General features: G+C 38.0%; 1 pseudogene; it reads left to right on the top strand.

Moving 5' to 3' along the window:
* The first annotated feature begins 9,589 nt into the window (after window positions 1–9,589).
* Window positions 9,590–10,523, top strand: LOC112655821 (14-3-3 protein theta-like; annotated as a pseudogene).
* Window positions 10,524–11,920: the final 1,397 nt, after the last annotated feature.

The following is an 11,920-nucleotide window of genomic DNA, read 5'->3' on the forward strand; positions in this document are numbered from 1 at the left end:
CACAAATCAAAAACCTATCATAGATCCAAGCATAACGCTAAAGAAAACAATCAACCATAAGAAAAGAAAGGAAAAGGTATGAACAGAGAACTACAAAAACACCAGAAAACAATGAACAAAATTGCAATAAATATATACCTACCAATAATTATTTTTATTTTTTTAAAAAAGATTTTATTTATTTATTCATGACAGACACACACACACACACACACAGAGGCAGAGACACAGGCAGAGGGAGAAGCAGGCTCCATTGCAGGGAGCCCAACGTGAGACTCCATCCCTAATCTCCAGGATCAGGCCCTGGACCAAAGGTGGCGCTAGCTAAACCGCTGAGCCACACGGGCTGCCCCTCAATAATTACTTTAAATATAAATGGACTAAGTGCTTTAATCAAAAGACATAGCATGACTGAATGGATTAAAAAACAAGACTCCTCTATACACTGCCCACAAGAGATCCATTTTAGATCTAAACATACACACAGACTGAATGTGAAAGGCTGGGAAAACATCTACCATATAAATGAAAGCAACAAGAAAGTAACAACAGACTAGGGTGGCAATATTTATATCAGAAAAAAAATGTACTTTAAAACAAAGGCTATAACAACAGACAAAGGAAGGCATACATAATGATAAAGGGAACAATCCAACAAGAAGATAGAACAATTGTAAATCTTGATGCACCCAATATATAAAGCAAAAATTAACAGACATATAAAAAGAAATTATATATCTGTAATACAATAATAGTGGGCACTTTAACAGCCAACTTGCAGGAATGGAAAGATCATCCAGAGAAAAAGTCAACAAGAAAACAGAGGCTTTGAAAGACACGTTAGACTAGACAAACCTAACAGATATATACAGAACATTCCATCCAAATCAAAATACACATTCTTTCCAAGTGCACATGGAACAATCTCTAGAATAGATCACATATTAGGCCACAAAACAAGTCTCAATAAATTTAAGAAGACTGAATTTCCATCATGCATCTTTTCAGACCACAACATATGAAACTGGAAATCAGTTATAAGAAAAAATCTAGAAAGAACACAAATACATGGAGGTTAAACAATATGCTGCTAAACACTGAATGGATCAACTAAGAAGTCAAAGAGGAAATAAAAAATATGAAGACAAATGAAAATAAAAACACCATTGTGCAAAATCTTTGAAACACAGCAAAAGCAAATCAAAATCTTTGAAACACAGCAAAAGCAAATTTAAGAGGTAAGTTAATAGGAATAAGGCTGAGCTCAAGGAACTAAAAAAAATCCCCAAATAAACAACCTAACTTTACACCTAAAAGAGCTAGAAAAAGAATAAAGTCCAAAGCTAGCCAAAGGAAAAAATAACAAAGATGGGAGCAAAGATTAAAATAGAGGCTATAAAAGCTCAAAAACAGACCAATGAAACAAAGAGCTAATTCTTTGAAAAGATAAAATAGACAAAATTTTAGATTCATCAAAAAAGGCTCAAATGAATAAGATCACAAATAAAGGAGAAATAACCACCACATAAAAAAAAGACAGTATTATGAAAAATTATGTGACAACAAATTGGATAACTGAGAAGACAGAAATTCTTAGAAACATCTTCCAAAACTGAATAAAAATACAAAATTTGAACAGACTGATTACTAGTAATAAATAAATAAAACAATAAAATAAAATAAAACAATAAAATCGCCCAACAAATAAAAGTCCAGGACCAGAAGGCATCACAGATGAATTCTATCAAAGAAGAGTTAATATCTACATTTCTAAGACTATTACAAAAAATAGAAAAGGAGAATTTCCTATTTATTATATGAGGCTAGCATTACTCTGATACCAAAACTAGACAGAAACACTACAAAAAAAAAAAAAAAGAGAGAGAGAGAGAGAGAGAGAGAACCACAGGCCAATATCTATGTTGAACATAGATGCAAAAAAAATTTTTTAAAGAGTTTATTTGGGGGAGAGAGAGAGAGAGATGGTGGGGACGGGGGAGAAGGGCAGAAGGAGAGGGACAAGCAGACTGCACTGAGTGTGGAGCCTGATGCAGGGCTCCATCCCATGATCCTGAGATCATGACCTGAGCTGAAACCAAGAGTTGGACACTAAACCAACTGAATCACCCCAGACAGCCATAATGCAAAAATTCTTAACAAAAGCTTAGCAATCAGAATCCAAAAATACATTAAAAAGTCATTTGTTATGATCAAGTAGGATCTATTCCAGGAATGCAAGAATGGTTCAGTATTAATAATTGAACACAGATGTAATTATCAACACCACATTGGCAAAAAGAATTCAAAAAACTTAAAAATTCATTTACCACAATCAAGTAAGACTTACAGGGATGCAAGTGTGGCTTACTATTTGCAAATCAGTCAATGTGATACATATATATCACATTAATAAGACAAAGGATAAAAACCAGCTGAATTAATGCAGGAAAAGCACTTGACACAATACATGCATTCATGATAAAAACTCCCATAAAGTAGGCTTAGAGGAAACATACCTCAACATAATAAAGACCATCTATAATGAACAGAAAGCTAAATCATATTTAATGCTGAAAAAATGAGAGCTTTTTCTCAGAGATCAAGAACAAGACAAGAAGAGGCAACAATCACCACGTTATTTCAACATAGTACTGGAAGTCCTAAATGCACTAGTCAGATGAGAAAAAGAAATCAAAGTAACTTAAATTGGCAAAGAAGGCAAATAAAATAAAACTGTCATTAAGCAGATGACATGGTATAGTTCATAAACAAAATTCAAACTGCTCCAAAAACTACTGAAACCAATTAATAAATTCAGTAAAGCCAGAGGATACAGAAATGTAATTTTTATACACTAATAACAGAGAAACATAAGCAGAATTTTTGAAAAAAATCCCATTACCAATTAACAAACATAATAAAATACCTCTGATTAAAAACTAACCAGCAGGGGAAGACTCGTGCTCTAAAAATGAAAAAACAGGTGAAAGGAATTGGGGATGACACACACTAGGGAGTGATATAACATGTTCAAGGACTGCAAGAATGAATACCACGAAAATGATCATACTACTCAAAGCAAGCTACACATCTGATGCAATTCCTATCAAAATACTGACAGTGTTTTTCAGAGAATTAAAAAAAGAATCCTAAACTTGGTACCAAACCACAAAAATCCTCACACAACCAAAGAAATCTTGAGAAAAAAGAAGCTGGAGGTATCCTAGTCCCAGGTTTCAAAATATATTCCAAAGCTATAGTTGCCGTATCTGTGGTGTGTGTGTGTGTGTGTGTGTGTGTGTGTGTGTGTGTGTGTGTAATGTCACTGGCATAAAAAATAAACACATAGATCAGTGGGAGGAGATAGCCAGGAAACAAACCCAAGCTTATATGGTCAATGGATCTACAACAAAGAGGCAAATATAGGCTATGGGGAAAAGACAATCTTTTCAACACCCGGTGCTGGAAAAAATGGACAGTACGTGCAAAACAACAAAACGGTAAAATGGGACCACTTTCTGACTCCTTACAAAAAAATACACTTGAAATGTATTAGAGACCCACATGTGAGACTGGGACCATAAAACTGCAAGAAGACATTGGCAGTAACTACTTGGATGTCAGCCTTCGCAACACTTTTCTAGATAGATCTTCTCAGGCAAGGGAACCAAGAGCAGAAATCAACTACTGAGACCACACCAAAATGAGATGCTCTTGTATGGCAAACAAGACCATCAACTAAATAAAAGGTAACCTATAGAATGAAAGAGACATTTGCTATATCTGATAAGTGGTGAATATCCAAAGTATTGGAAGAACTTACATAAGTCAGTTCAGGAAACCACCAAATCATCAGATGAAAACATGGGCAAAGGCCAGTCGTGAATAGACATTTTTCCAGAGAAGACATACAGATGGCCAAAAGACACATGGAAAAGTGTTCAACATCACTAGTCACCCAGGAAAGGTGAATCAAATCCAGAGTGTGATATCAGCTGACAACTGTCAGAATGGGTACAACCTAACGGGTAAAAATACCAAGAGCTGCCAAGGGTATAAAGAAAGGAGGAACCATCATGCACTGCTGAGGGAATAGAATTTGGTGCACTTTATGGGAAAATAGTCTGATTATTCCTCCAAAATTATAGAGAAATAACATGTGATCCATTATTTCCATGGCCATGTATTCACCCAAAGAAAATAAAAACAGCAATTTGAAGAGATATAATTACCTCGATTTTGGTTGCAGCATTACCCACGATAACCTAGATATGGAGGGGACCCACGTATCTACTGACAAGTGAATGGATCAAGAATAAGTGGTGTACACATACAATGAAATATTACCTGGCCTTGAAAAAAGATGTTTCATTTAATGAAACATTAATGGCCCTAGAAACTCTTATGCTAAGTGAAATTAGTGAGACAGAATATGACAGGTACCATAGAATTCTCCTTATATTTGGAATTTCAGAAGCCAACCAACCTACCAAGAAGAATTTAAGAAACAAACAAAAGCAGACTACAACATGCAGAGAACAAAGTGGTGGTCACTAGTGGGATGGTGGGCACAGTTTGGGGTGAAATGCATAAATGGTATCAACGGTTAAAAAACTTTCAGTGACAAAATAGATACCAAGTATGTGGAAATTATCGCATAGGGGATATAGGCAATAATCCTATGATAACACTGCTTTTTAACAGCTGGTGACCACACTTATCATGATCAGCAGTTAGTAATGTTTAGAATTTTCAGATCTTTATGTGTACAGTTGACACCAATATAACATTTTATGTCAATGGTTCCATTAAAAACTCACTTTATATTCAATTAAAGAGTGCAAGATCGGAAGCAAGTACAGAGTGATATGTGCATATCTTATAAAAGGAGCTGTATGTACATAGAAACAGTATGTGCAAAGTAAAGAAGTGGCAAAGCTTGGTGAATCCAGAATTGTCTCATTAACTGCAAAGTGCCAGGGAGTGTTAGGAGAAAGCAGCTCAGGAATGGGCAGGATGCAGTTTTGGGATGTCCTTTATCCTATCCAGTGTATAAATGGAGAGCCATATTTCTCCAAAGTCAGGCTTGAATGCAAGAATATCATCTAATCCTCTGTTAGCCAGGGTTTAGTCCAGGGAGCACAAACTATTCTAGCTGTTTTGAAGCAAAAAGTATTTGCTAGTAGAAAATAGTACCTACCAAATTGTTGGAAGGGCAGTTTGGTGGGGCCAGGCTGGGCATCTGGGAATGGCTGTCAACAGTACTGCAGACCAGGAGACGGGGAGATTGTAAGACACTGGGATGTGTGGGATCCCTGGGTGGCGCAGCGGTTTGGAGCCTGCCTTTGGCCCAGGGCGCGATCCTGGAGACCCGGGATCGAATCCCACGTCAGGCTCCCGGTGCATGGAGCCTGCTTATGTCTCTGCCTCTCTCTCTCTCTCTCTCTCTCTCTCTCTGTGACTATCATTAATAAAAAAAATCTTTAAAAAAAAAAAAAAGACACTGGGATGTGGGTAATTGGAACCACTGGCTTCACTAACACACTCTTAGCTTTGGTCCACAGGTCAGGCTGCATCCAGGCTGTCATCATGCCTTCCATATCTGCACTAACAAAGAACAGATTGGCCGTGGGTCTCATGTGTCCCACCTGTGAAAACAGTGACCAGATAGGGGGATCTCTGCTAATGCTGCTACAGAATAAAGCCAATGTCTCCCTGGCTGTACTTGTTGATGAAAACATCAGACTTCCCTGAAGGATCACTTTTTACTACAAGTGCATCTGAATGGTGGACTCTGAATTACTTCCGGAATCCATCCAGTAAGGAACTCTACAAGATGAGGTTTTTAGCTTTATTTCTCTGCACTGTAAGGAGAAATACCCAAAGGAGGCCCACATTCACCATGGAGATGACTGCATTCACTGAGTAGACGGTAGGTAGACTGGAAGGAAAAGACTAGAGAGACACAGAGAAAATAAAACACACAGGATTTAGTGACTTATTAGACTTTAGATTAAACAGAGCTAAGCCAATTTATCAGCTTGTGATTGAAAGATTCATTTAGTGTACACCATGTCCAGTGACTGACTGGAGGTAACTTAGGGAGGTGATATGCTCTCTCTCCCAGCCTCCCAGCAAGAAAAATTATTGGAGGCTACAGCTGTACCAGATTTTTTGCCACAGCATTACAAGGGTCTCCATTTTTCCAGCTTCGATGCCATTTTCCTAATCTCTCACTGCGTGACTGCTAAGCCAATAGCATACTGAGATGGAAACTGAAGGACTCCATAAAAATCTGCTTTTCACTCCTTTTCATGTTCTAGTCTTGCTAGGACCTGCACCCCCACTTTACACATGCCTCATCATGCAAATAGTGGACACCCTCCTTGTAAGGGACAAGTTGTTAATGATTTCTTTAGAATAGGTAACATCTAACGAAGACCAGGTGAGAATGGCCAGAGCTATCATATGCGTATTCCAGACCATGAGCTTAGACATCTTAAGGCCAAGATCCCTGGGCTCCAAGGAGGAACACTTAGCCCCCTGTCTTTGTTCTAACTAGTTCCCCATGTACAGCAGACCACCATCCTCCATAAAATCCCCAAACTTTGAGCAAAGACTCATGCTCCTTTCTTTTCTGAGTCTCCCAGACACTCCATCTGTATCTGCTCTCTCCATATCATCAATAAACTCTGCTCTCACTTTCTGCTGGCTCACATTTGATTTCTATCCTGTGCAAAGCCAAAGACCCTCTTGGCTGGTACTGTGGAACCCCCCTGGGTCCTCAGACCTGGCATGCCAGCACCAACACCTTTTAGATTTTAGTACAGTTAGTTTCTCCAGGACATCTAAACTGTCTCCTAATCAGCTAAATCCGGTAACATTTGTCAGCCAGTTTTATGTTTCATATGATTTATATTATTATGTCTCCTAATTTCATTACAAATGGAGAAGTTTTTGGTTTCTGTTCTTTCTGCTGATTTTGGGCAATTCTTGAAAAGGGAAGTGTTAAAAATGTCTTGAATTGTCTGAAAAATAAAGTCTTGCTTTGTTAATTTTTAATAATTTCTTCTCAAAATATTATAATTCTTCTAAATAACAACTTATGTTTATATATATAATTTTTTGACCTGGAACATAGTTTTTATCACCATTCAGTAAACCTCTCCACACATTCATTTAAAGAAACAGAGTTAACAATTGATATATGGGAACAATTACTATAAAGGAAAAACAATTTATATCAAATATAATTTTGATATGTAAAAACAAGTATAGCAATAAACACAACAAAAACAACAAAAAAAGCAACCAGGTTAAAAAGTGGTCAAAGGACTTGAATAGACATTTTCCCAAAGAGCAAATGGCCAATTAGCACATGAAAAATTGCTCAATGTCACATATCATTAGAGAAATGCAAATCAAAGCCACAATGTGATTGTACTTCACACCCATTAGATAGCTTTTATAAACAGAATAAGATTACACAAAACAAGATTTGGCAAGAATGTAGAAAAACTGGAAATCTTGTGAATTGCTGGTAGTAATGTGTGACTATTATGGAAAACCTAGGGGTTTCTCCAAAAAGTAAAATAGAATTACCATATGATCCAGTAACTCCATCTCTGAGTATTATCCCAGAGAACAGAAAGCAGAAACTTAACCAGATATCTGTACACCCATGTTTATGGCATCATTATTCATAGTAGCCAAAAATAGAAGTAACTCAAGTGTTTTTCAGCAGATATATGGGAAAATTATTATTTTTATTTTTTTATATATGGGAAAATTAATTGTGGTATGTACATATAATGGAATACTATTCAGCCATAGAAAGAAAGAAAATTCTGACACATGCTTCAACATAGGTACAACTTGAGGACATTATGCTAAGTGAAATAAACCAGTCACAAAGAGACAAATGTATGATTCTATTTATATGAGGTAACTAGATTAGTCAAATATATAGTGGTTGCCAGTGGATAGGGAGCTTCTCACTGAGGAGTGAAAGGATTGAGCACCACATTGGGTAACCCAACTTTTAAGACTTGCTCAACAGAGACAAGCCACCAAAACATTTCGTTTTTGAAAATCAACAGTGCTTGTATCCATGGGACCAACATTGAGAAATGGCCATCGTAGGACCTTTATTCTGGCCTCATTCACCCCAGAGATCAGTACAGAAGCAGCTGATTGAAAGGCACCCAGTCTTATTTTCTTATTTTAAGCATTGACCTGAGGGCAAGGCATCTAATGTAACACATGTGTAGGAGGTTGCTGGGGTACTCTCAGGGGATAGAAGCTGGCAAGTGTTGTTATCTTTGCATTCTCCCTTTGTCATGTTCTGGAGTGCAAGTATTTCCCAGAGGAGAGCTTTTGCACATATCTGGTGCTTTGGTTTTTATGTCTGTACCACAGATTTTATGGCTGCTGTCCAGAGGACACCCTGACTGCCTGGCTCTGCTGGCCAAGGGCCATGCATTCTTGGATCCAATGTGACTATAACAAGTAAAGAGACAGTACTTGGCAGGCTACCACTCCTAGGGCACTGCACAGACCTCAGACTGAAAGTCACCCCAGTCTTTCTAGAAAATAAGCCTATTTGCTTGTCCTCGAGATTTGGCATGAGGGGCAGTCATCTGATTTGGCACACATCTAGGAACATACTGAAGTGTTCTCTGGGGACAGAGGCTGGTAGGTGCCATCTTTGTGCTCTCCCTCTGCCTTATTCCAGGTTACCAGTATCTCCCAAAAAGGAATTTTTACACTTTTCTGTCATCCTGATTTGCTGACTGCCATCTAGGGAACATCTGTATACCATCTGGTTCCGTAGTCAGTGGGATTTCTGCTTGTGGTCCCACAGACTGTTTATATGTGCATACCTTAAAAACTGCTTCCTGAGGGTAAGGTCTTGGCATAGCCTCAAATATTGGGAACCACTTAAAAAGACAAACAAAAACAACCCCAGTCTACTTGGACAATCACAAAGGTTTGAGAGACCACAAAAAACTAGGGCAGGGAACAATAAGTTTCATCTCCTACAACAAGGCCACTACTTCAAGACTGAGAGGTGTCTGTTTTATCTAATGCATAAAACCCAACATAGGTAATCAAGCAAAATGAAAAATGGAATATGTTTTAAATTAACAGCAAGATAAACCTCAGAAAAAGTCCTTCATGAAATGGAGATTAGCCACTTATCATTTACCTGATAAAGACTTTATTTTTTTATTTTTTAAAGATTTTATTTATTTATTCACAAGAGACACATACACACACAGAGGCACAGACACAAGCAGATGGAGAAGCAGGCTCCATGCAGGGAGCCTGATGTGGGACTCCATCCCAGGACCCCAAGATTACGCGCTGAGTTGAAGGCGGTGCTAACACTCTGAGCCACCTGGGCTGCCCCCTGATAAAGACTTTAAAACAATGGTCATAAAGATGCTCATCAAACTCAGAATGAATGAACACAATGAGAACTTCAACGAGATAGAAAATAGAAGAAAGCACCAAAGAGAGGTCACAAAGTTGAATACAATAGCTAATGTGAAAAGCGGATCAAAGTGGTGGCACTTGCACTGTGGCCATGGAGATGAAGGTCCTCCTCACACCTCCTCCTGATCCAGGTCATGCTTGCTGTTGCTCTCCTCTCCCCACCCCCATAAAGAAGATGGAGCTGATCCAGGAGGTGAAGCTGGCAGAGCAGGCCAAGCGCGATGCAACAAAAGCTCAGGCAGGGCTCTGCTCTGACCAACAAGGAACACAACCTGCTCTTGGTGGCCTAAAAGAAGATGGTTGGGGGCTGCAGGTTATCCTGGAGGGTCATCTTGAGCATTGAGCAGAAAACCAACACCTCCAATAAGAAGTTGCATATGATTAAGGACTATTGGGAGAAAGTGGAGTCTGCGCTGAGGTCCATCTGTACCATGGTGCTGGAATTTTTGGGTAAATATTTAATAGCCAATGCAACTAACCCAGAGAATATATGAAATGGATTACCTCCAGTACCTTGCTGAAGTTGCATGTGGTGGTGATCGAAAACAAAAGATAGATAATTCCCAAGGAGCTTGCAAGAGCTTTTGATATAAGCAAGAAAGAGATACAACCCATACACCCAATTTGCCTGGGGCTGACTGTTAACTTCTCTGTATTTTACTATGAGATCCTTAATAACCCAGAGCTTACCTGCACACTAGCTAAGACAGCTTTTCATGAGGCTATTACAGAACTTGATCCACTGAACAAAGACTCATACAAAGACAGCACCCTCATCATGCAGTTGCTTATTTGCAAAGACAGCATCTAATATCATGGACATCAGTGCAGGAGAAGAATGTGATGTATCAGAAGAGGCAGAAAACTATATACATACAGTGTCATCCTTCTTGCTCTCAAGAAACCTTTTTACTTATCTCCATTACTTGCTTGGATTTCCTATAGCAAAGAAACCCATTCTGTGTATGGAACCAACTGTTTATAGTCTTTTCACACTGCAGCTTTGGGAAAATTCCATTCCTTGATTTGTGTTTGTTTTGGTCTTCCTGGTGTGCAGCTATTGTTGTAGGAAAGCATTAATAGCTTCATTTCATATCAACATAAGTAACTCCCAAACACTTACATAGAGAACAAAAAATGTATCTGGTATTTAAGTAACCTGAACCAGTTCTGCAAAGTGACTGTGTTTTGTATTAGTGTGAAGATATGAAAATGTAGTTCATTATAATTTAAAAAGTGTTCTACATAACTTCTTAATTTCTACATTCCCTCCTTTACTCTTCTTTGGGGGTTTCCTTTCAGTAAGCAACTTTTCCATGCTTTTAATGTATTCCTTTTTGGTAGGAATCCAGAAATATTAGATTGAACGGCAAAGCATTTGGCATTTCTGTGCTTGGCGGGGGCGGGGTGGGCACAAATCAAAATGCCTCACATATCGTATATGATGGAGGTCTTGTGTATCTGTGACAATAGGAAGCTTCCTAATTCATTCTTCATTTGTTGCTGTTTAAGTTGACAATGTCCCTAACAAAAATTCACTTATGTCTCCTGCCTTTGTAGTTCTGGTATTCACTTTACTACGTAATAGAAGTAGCACGTTGCTGCCAGAATGCAAGCATCATTTTTGGCAAATTACAGTGTGTGTAATTTCTTACTATCCTAGAAAGTGGAATTAAAGTACACAAATTTCAAGTCTAAAACGTTAATACTTTTCCATACAGATTTGTGCCTATGTGAGAGGGTGTCCAGTTTGTCTAGTGATTGTCATGTAGAGTAGGATCACTAGCGTACATTGCTAATCATTGACTATAGTCCCAAAAAAGCCATGTGAAAATGTTATGCCCTATGTAACAGCAGAATAACATAAAGTAAATCTCATTTTATAAAACAAAACCAAAAAGCTAATCTGAAAAAAATGCAAGAGTGGTTCAATAGCTGACTAAGTGAAGCAGAACAAAGTATCTGTGAACTTGAAAACAGGGCAGTTGGACTCAATCAAAGCAGCAAAATGAAAAAAAAAAGAATAAAGAAAAGTGAATCTAGCTTAAGAGACTTCTAAGATAACATAAAGCACATTAACATTCACAGTATGGGGATCCCAAGAGAGAAAAAGGGGCAGGAATCTTATTTGAAGCAGTAATTGCTAAAAATTCCCCTATACTGGGGAAGAAAATAGATATCCATGTCCAGGAAGTTCAAAGAGTTTCAAATAAGATAAACCCAAAGAGACCTACAGCAAGACACTTTAAAATGTCTAAAACCAAAGACAAAGAGATAATCATAAAATAAGCAAGGGAAAAACAACATGTTACATATAAGAGAATCTCCATAAAACCATGAACAAATTTTTCAGAAGATAATTTTCAGGCCAGAAGGGAGTTGCATGACATATTTAAAATGCCAAACAAACAAACAAACAAAC

This window comes from Canis lupus, chromosome 22, assembly GCF_003254725.2.
Source record: "Canis lupus dingo isolate Sandy chromosome 22, ASM325472v2, whole genome shotgun sequence".
NCBI classification, from domain to species: domain Eukaryota; kingdom Metazoa; phylum Chordata; class Mammalia; order Carnivora; family Canidae; genus Canis; species Canis lupus.